The sequence below is a fragment of the Gastrolobium bilobum genome, unplaced genomic scaffold, assembly GCF_033153095.1.
Source record: "Gastrolobium bilobum isolate Gb01-03AN ecotype WA unplaced genomic scaffold, APGP_CSIRO_Gbil_v1 utg7295, whole genome shotgun sequence".
In the NCBI taxonomy this organism is placed as follows: Eukaryota; Viridiplantae; Streptophyta; class Magnoliopsida; order Fabales; family Fabaceae; genus Gastrolobium; species Gastrolobium bilobum.
In genome coordinates, this window is record NW_026898317.1 from 64,819 (window position 1) to 71,059 (window position 6,241).

Sequence of the window (6,241 nt, forward strand, 5' to 3'; positions counted from 1 at the left end):
TTCCAATCCCTCCTCTTCTGCTAGAGCCCTAGCAAGGGCCTCGTCCCCAGTTGTATCAGGACGAATAATGGGGTAAAAGAGAGGTCCTCCCAGACTGATTTGTCTGGGAGCAGTTGGCTTTTTCTTTTTAGGAGATTCAACAATAATCCTCTTCCCTTTGTCAGTCTTTTTCTGTGGCTGAACCTCTTGCTCAGCCACTTGTTCTTCTGCAGTAGGTGCTGCATCTGTTTCTTTAATCATCTCTCCTTGTTGTTGCCTAGGGGAGGGTTGCTGTGGTCTTGGTGGTGGTTAAGAATGAACAGGTGATGTAGGAGGGGACAGAACATCAGAAGAATCAGATGCAGCAGAGCTACTTGGGGACGTCCCCCTTGTGGTTGGTGTAGGTTTTGACGTTCCTCCTTTCTTCAGCCTCTTTGAAATAGGCTCATTGTCTTCACTGTCCTCCTCTTTGTCAGAGAGGGTGATAGGTTTCTCAGAGGATGCTCCCTCTGTCCTTTTTGGGCTGCTGAAGGATCACTTCAGCCTCCGACTGGAACGTTCCCCCTTTCTTGGGGGAGCTTTGGCATGAGACTTCTTTTTTCCCTGCTTTCTCTCAGTAGCAATAGGGGCTTCCTTCTTTACCTTTGTAGGAGGGAAACAGTTCTTCTTGCCTGGGTGTAGGTGGAAGTGGTTGCAGATTTTGAAGGGGTTGCCTTCGTGGTCTTCTTCTTTGGAGCCTCAGGGCCCTCTTCATCATCCAACTCATAAACGTCACATCTGACGTTGTATCCTTCAGGGAATTGAATGTCTGATTCGATGTAGGTGCTTCTCAGACCATTCCATGTTTTGAGATCGATGACAGACCCCAACACTAAGTCTTCATCGTCAAAAGTCTTCACTCCAGCTCTCAGATAGAGCTTTGTAATCAGGCAAGGAAGGCAGACAGTAGTTTTCCTGATTTCCTTCTTCAGGCTGCCATATATGAGAGGTACTGCATCAATGGAAATATTTTTTATGATGCAGTAGAGTTGCACCTGTAGTGCCCACTTAACAGTGGCATCATGAGTGGAGGGGGTGAGATTGGTGTTGGCGAACAAAGCCCAAAATCTGGCCTCGTCCCTCAAACTGCCCTTGCAGAGTGCTCCTTTGGAATAAACAGCGTCACTAATTGTGATCAAGTTCTTTACGTCCAGCACAAATTCTGGAACTTCTCTACTCTCTACATACCCTTGGTACGGGCAATTGGGAACAGTTGGGAGATGAAGTACTTCCTTGATGGCTGCAGGGGAGAATGATACTTTCTTCCCCCTCACAGTCACCACATCAGTTGTGTACCCTTGAGTCAGCCTCTTTGCCTGGTACAAGAACTCAGCCACCAAGGTGGTGTTGACTTATCTTGCTCTATGGTAAACCAGGTCCATTTGAGGCTGCTCAAAGCTCTCTTCACGAAGGAAGGAAGATGAGCTTTGTCTTGTAGGAAGATGTTCCTCTTTCGGTAGAGAGATACATTTTCTTCTGCGAGTTCTGGTTCCTGGCCACAGGGATAACGGTTACAGAGAATCTAGTCATGTTTATAGCTGAGGGAAAGGTTAGGGCAAAAGTGTAGAGAAAGGTGATGAGAAGCAAAAGTTTCTAAGTTTAGCAGAGAATGGTAGGGTTTGAGAAAGAGAGGGGAAGGGTTTAAATAAGCATGTCAAGGAGGGAAAATGAGGAGTTTTTCAGGACGTGAAGGTTAAGGAAAGGAAGTTGAGGAAGTAGTGGATGGGGAACATTATGAAACGAGTGGTCAGCGGTAATGGAGTGCAACTGCTAATGATGGTTTCAGAAGGTGGAGCGGTTTAGGTTAGAATCGTGGGAGAGAGGGAAATAGAAGAGGAGCAGTTGCATTAATGGCTGAAGGGCGGTTGCTTTTGCAGGGCACGTTTTCAAAATTTGCAATGAGTGCAATTTTGATAACGGCTGCACAAATTTGCATGACTCAGCAGGGACAGGTGTCCCTTTCATTCTTATCTCCTAAGCCAGGGAACGTTCCCTTTGTCTTTTATACCAAAATATTAAAATAATAATACTGTAAATTATTATTTGATATGAAAAAGAAAAACGAGATATATTTGAGAGCAATGATGCAGAATTAATTAACGAAATAGTAAATGTGTATATTATTACATATTTATATTATATATATATATATATATATATATATATATATATATTTAGATGGGGGTATGTGGTTATTGGACCAGCCCAAAACTATGTTCCTGCTACGGAACATATTTCAATTATTTTTGGATGAGAGGTGAACATCAGACGTTCCCTCTCTTTTTGGGAGCTCTGTGTTTAAGTTTAACCACCCAAAACCTTTGCTCTTGTTAGAGGGAAAAGGTATCCACTGGGTGGCCTCCCAGTCAGTGCTTAGTTTAGTGTCTTTAGCTAGACATGTACTCACCTTTCACTCTTGTGGAGAAGATGTTAAAGGAACTTTAGTGTCCCCTGGCGATTTTCCTGGTGTCCTGGTGTTAAGGCTAGCAGTTATCTGTCCCAGATGGGATTCAATGTTTCTGACTACAGCATCGTTCCTGGTAACATATTCCTTGACATAATTCTCCAAGGTGTTGATGCGTTGGTCATCTCTGGGGAACAGAGCATAATTGGGTCTTCTCTGTTGGTCAAATGCTCTATTTCTCATACTGCTGCCTTGTTGGTATTGTGGTTGCTGGTTGTTGTATGGTCTCTGGTTTATGGGTGGTCTCCATTGTGGGTAATGGTTCTGATCTTTCACTATGGTGCCTCCAGAATTTTGGTTGTTGTTTCCTGCTTATTGATTGTCTCTGGCCTGGGTGAAGTTTATGTTCCCAAACTTTTCTGCATAACACACCAAGGCTGTGGATGGACAGTCTGTTGAATTGTGATTATCACCACAGGATGAGCATGGTTCATTCTCTGTGGTTGTGAGTTGTAAGACTTCCAATCTTGGTTGTTCTTGGTCAGCTTTTAGATTCTTCACCTCGTTCATCAGCGTGGCCAGTTGGGCTTCCATGGCAATTTGTTTGTCTAATTCTTGCATGATTGGCTTCCTTACTGGGCTCATTCTTTCTAATGGCCATTGGAGACATCTTTTTGCAGTGCCTTCTATTATTTCATACCTAGATTCAAGAGTACCTGTAAAGAAATATCCTCCTGCAGCAACATCTAAATGTGATAGAGAAGTATGATCAGTCCCTTTATAGAAAGACTGCAAGATTTCCCAACTCTCCACCCCATGGTTTGGACATTTCCTAATGATATCTTTATATCTCTCCCAAGCTTCATAGAGATTTTCTCCATAAACCATTCTAAAGTTAAAAAGCTCTGCTCTAACATCAACTTGGCGAGACATAGGGAGAAATCTCTCTATGAACTTGTTAGAGAGTTCCTCCCATGAGTGTATGGATCCAAGGGTGAGAGTTTTCATCCATATTTTGGCTTTTAAGCCCAAAGAGTGAGGGAACAGCCTCATTCTCATACTCTCTTCTGTCACACCCTCAGTTCTAAAATTATCACATATATCTTGAAAGTTTGTGAGGTGTGTGTAAGGATCTTTTGCAGGGAGTCCATTGAAGACTCCAACTTCCCCTTATCATGTGGAACATGATGGGTTTTAGTTCAAAATTGGGAGTTGCAGGGGGGAGGATTACTCCTCTTTCTGGTCTGTTCCTGGAAGGAGCAGCCAGTGCTCTGAAGTTCTGTTCAGGAGGGATATCTTCATTACTGTTATCAGCCACGTTTTCAAAAATATTTTCCCTGAGATTTCTTCTTCTCTTGTGTAAAGTACGTTCTGGTTCAGGATCAAAGAAGAACTTAGGTATTTCAGTGGAGTGATGAGAATCTGTTTTAGACTCTTCACTCATAAACCATAAAACACATATAGTATGAAAAGCAAAATATGTGACAAAAATAGTAAAAAAAAGAAATATAAACATAGTATGTACTTAAAACAGTATTAAGGACAAAATTTAGTGTAACTATTCCCGGCAACGGCGCCAAAAACTTGTTGGGTGTGAACTTGTTGATTGCTTATAATGTTACGATGAAGGACGTTCCTTTACTTTTAGTTCATCAAGAGAAAGTACTTTTGTTCTCTTGACTTCAACCCAAGTGCAAAAGTTCACGCATCAAGTAATAAGTGGGACTATTAGTGCCCAGATTATCATTCCCACGAGGATAGTACTCTAATTAATGTCTTAAACTATTTTAAAAAGATTGAAAATGAAAAGAAAAGTTAGTAAATGACCTGGTTGGTCAAACATTCCCTATTTTCCTGATAACGTTCCTCAGAAATAGTAGATTCAATCTGATAGCAAACAGCTCGTCGCGTCGTTATATATGAAATCTTTCTTGATGGGAGAAGGAATAACAATATTAATTGGAGATTTATAGATACAAGATTAAATAAAGCAAAAATAACAATAGTAATAATAATATTTATGAGACAACAATATGGAGTAGTTAAACAGTTTTAACACAAGGAACGGATCCACTGATCCATTCTTAAATAACTATATTCTCTACTCAGGACTTAACATTTATGTATTTGTTCCAATCTCTTCACTACCAACTCTGATTCCTCAGCTCATGGACTAAATGGCTTACAAGTTTCCATATTCTTATGGCTCCCTTGACTCCAACAATTACTTAGCACAGGACCTTTAGTGAATGAGGTGGTCCCTTATTCCTAAGGCAACCAACAGTGTTGTTTCCACAACACTACCTTCCCCCTCTGGTTAAGCTGTCTGAAATCCCTTCCTTATGGAAGCTCCTTTCTCAGTACGTGTTCAATTTTCATTGATACACAATGAATATAGCTCACTTAACCAGAGAAATACAAAAGCTTTAGCACAAGAGTTTTGAAAATAGTTCTTCAAGAACTTTACAGTTTTTCCGTTCCACAGATAACTTAGCCCATGGCTACTACTTTAAACATAATTATTCCAAACTGAAATCCCATAGACCCTATAACACTCCGTGTTAACCCGATTTGTTAACATGTCATCGTATTAAGCCACGCTTAATTAAAATTTGCGGAATATCTTTTTCTGTTCAATTATGACGTCATTATCATTACCAAGTTGAATTATCTAATTCATTTTCAAAACATTGCCTGTATGTAAATTGCAAAAAGACAGCTAACTGAAATACCTCATAAATAAATAAGTGAGTATCTAAGTCACGAATCTACAACACGTAGTCGGGACATAATCCTGATACAATTATACAACTTGAAACAACTAAAAACATAAAGTCAAGTCAATGTGGCATGGACAAACCCCATGCTCACCAAATAAGGAAACAACGCCCAACAGCAGTCTCAAATCAAATAACATGACTGTAAAGATAAAACAATGTCAGCATCCAGCAAAATCATCATTATAGCATGTAATCAGCTAAGCTTCGGCCTCCTGCCGCTAGAGGTCTCAACCCCCGCATTACCTGAACCTGAAATGGTGCCCCAAACGTGGGGTGAGATCTCTAAACATAAATCTCAGTAAGACAAGGGGTCCTCAAGGATCTTCCACCCCAAGCTCACTTACATGTGCAATATAAGTTCTAAAAGCAATAATTCAATATCAGTTCTAAAATCAGTGTAATGCAGCAGATATTCATGTCATGTGTGTTATAACTATTCTACTGATCAGAGAAATGCAGGAATACTTCTATTACCCACATAAGTACACGCCCATGTTGTACTCGCCCATAGGACAACCCCATGGCTTCCTGTCTAGGCGGAACACCATATACATATCATATAGCATTTGCACTTAACTGTTCAATAGCATTTCAGTAAAACAATACATGAAAACACATCATGCATATAACCATCCCCCCATGGGACATGGTGGAACAAACAATGGCTAAACCAAGGACACGAAAGCTTACCTTGCAAGCTAGCTATCCAAGCCAAGAGTCCACACAAGCTCAAGGTCCACACACAGCACACTCATAATCTGTTAGGACCAATAACAACATCAATATTTATACTCTACAAGCATACGATATAAAGACAACGCTTTTCTTTCGCGTTCCAAGTCTTAAGGCTTCTCACAAAGCCACAAGCCCTTAATCCCTTGATTCTGACTTAACTTGATCATTACAGAAGTTCAACTTCCACAATCTAGGGTCCACAAACCCATAACTCAGTTCTGTATGAACAGTATCGTCACTGTTCATGCAAAACCCAAAATATCCGGATATTTGTCAGGGAAATATCCGGATATCACAAGACCCC

General features: G+C 40.7%; 1 non-coding gene across 1 annotated transcript; it reads left to right on the forward strand.

Moving 5' to 3' along the window:
• The first annotated feature begins 3,233 nt into the window (after positions 1 to 3,233).
• On the forward strand, positions 3,234 to 3,340 carry LOC133314871 (small nucleolar RNA R71). Its single transcript, XR_009752016.1, has one exon. It is a non-coding gene; the product is annotated as a small nucleolar RNA R71 (small nucleolar RNA).
• The last annotated feature ends 2,901 nt before the right edge of the window (positions 3,341 to 6,241 follow it).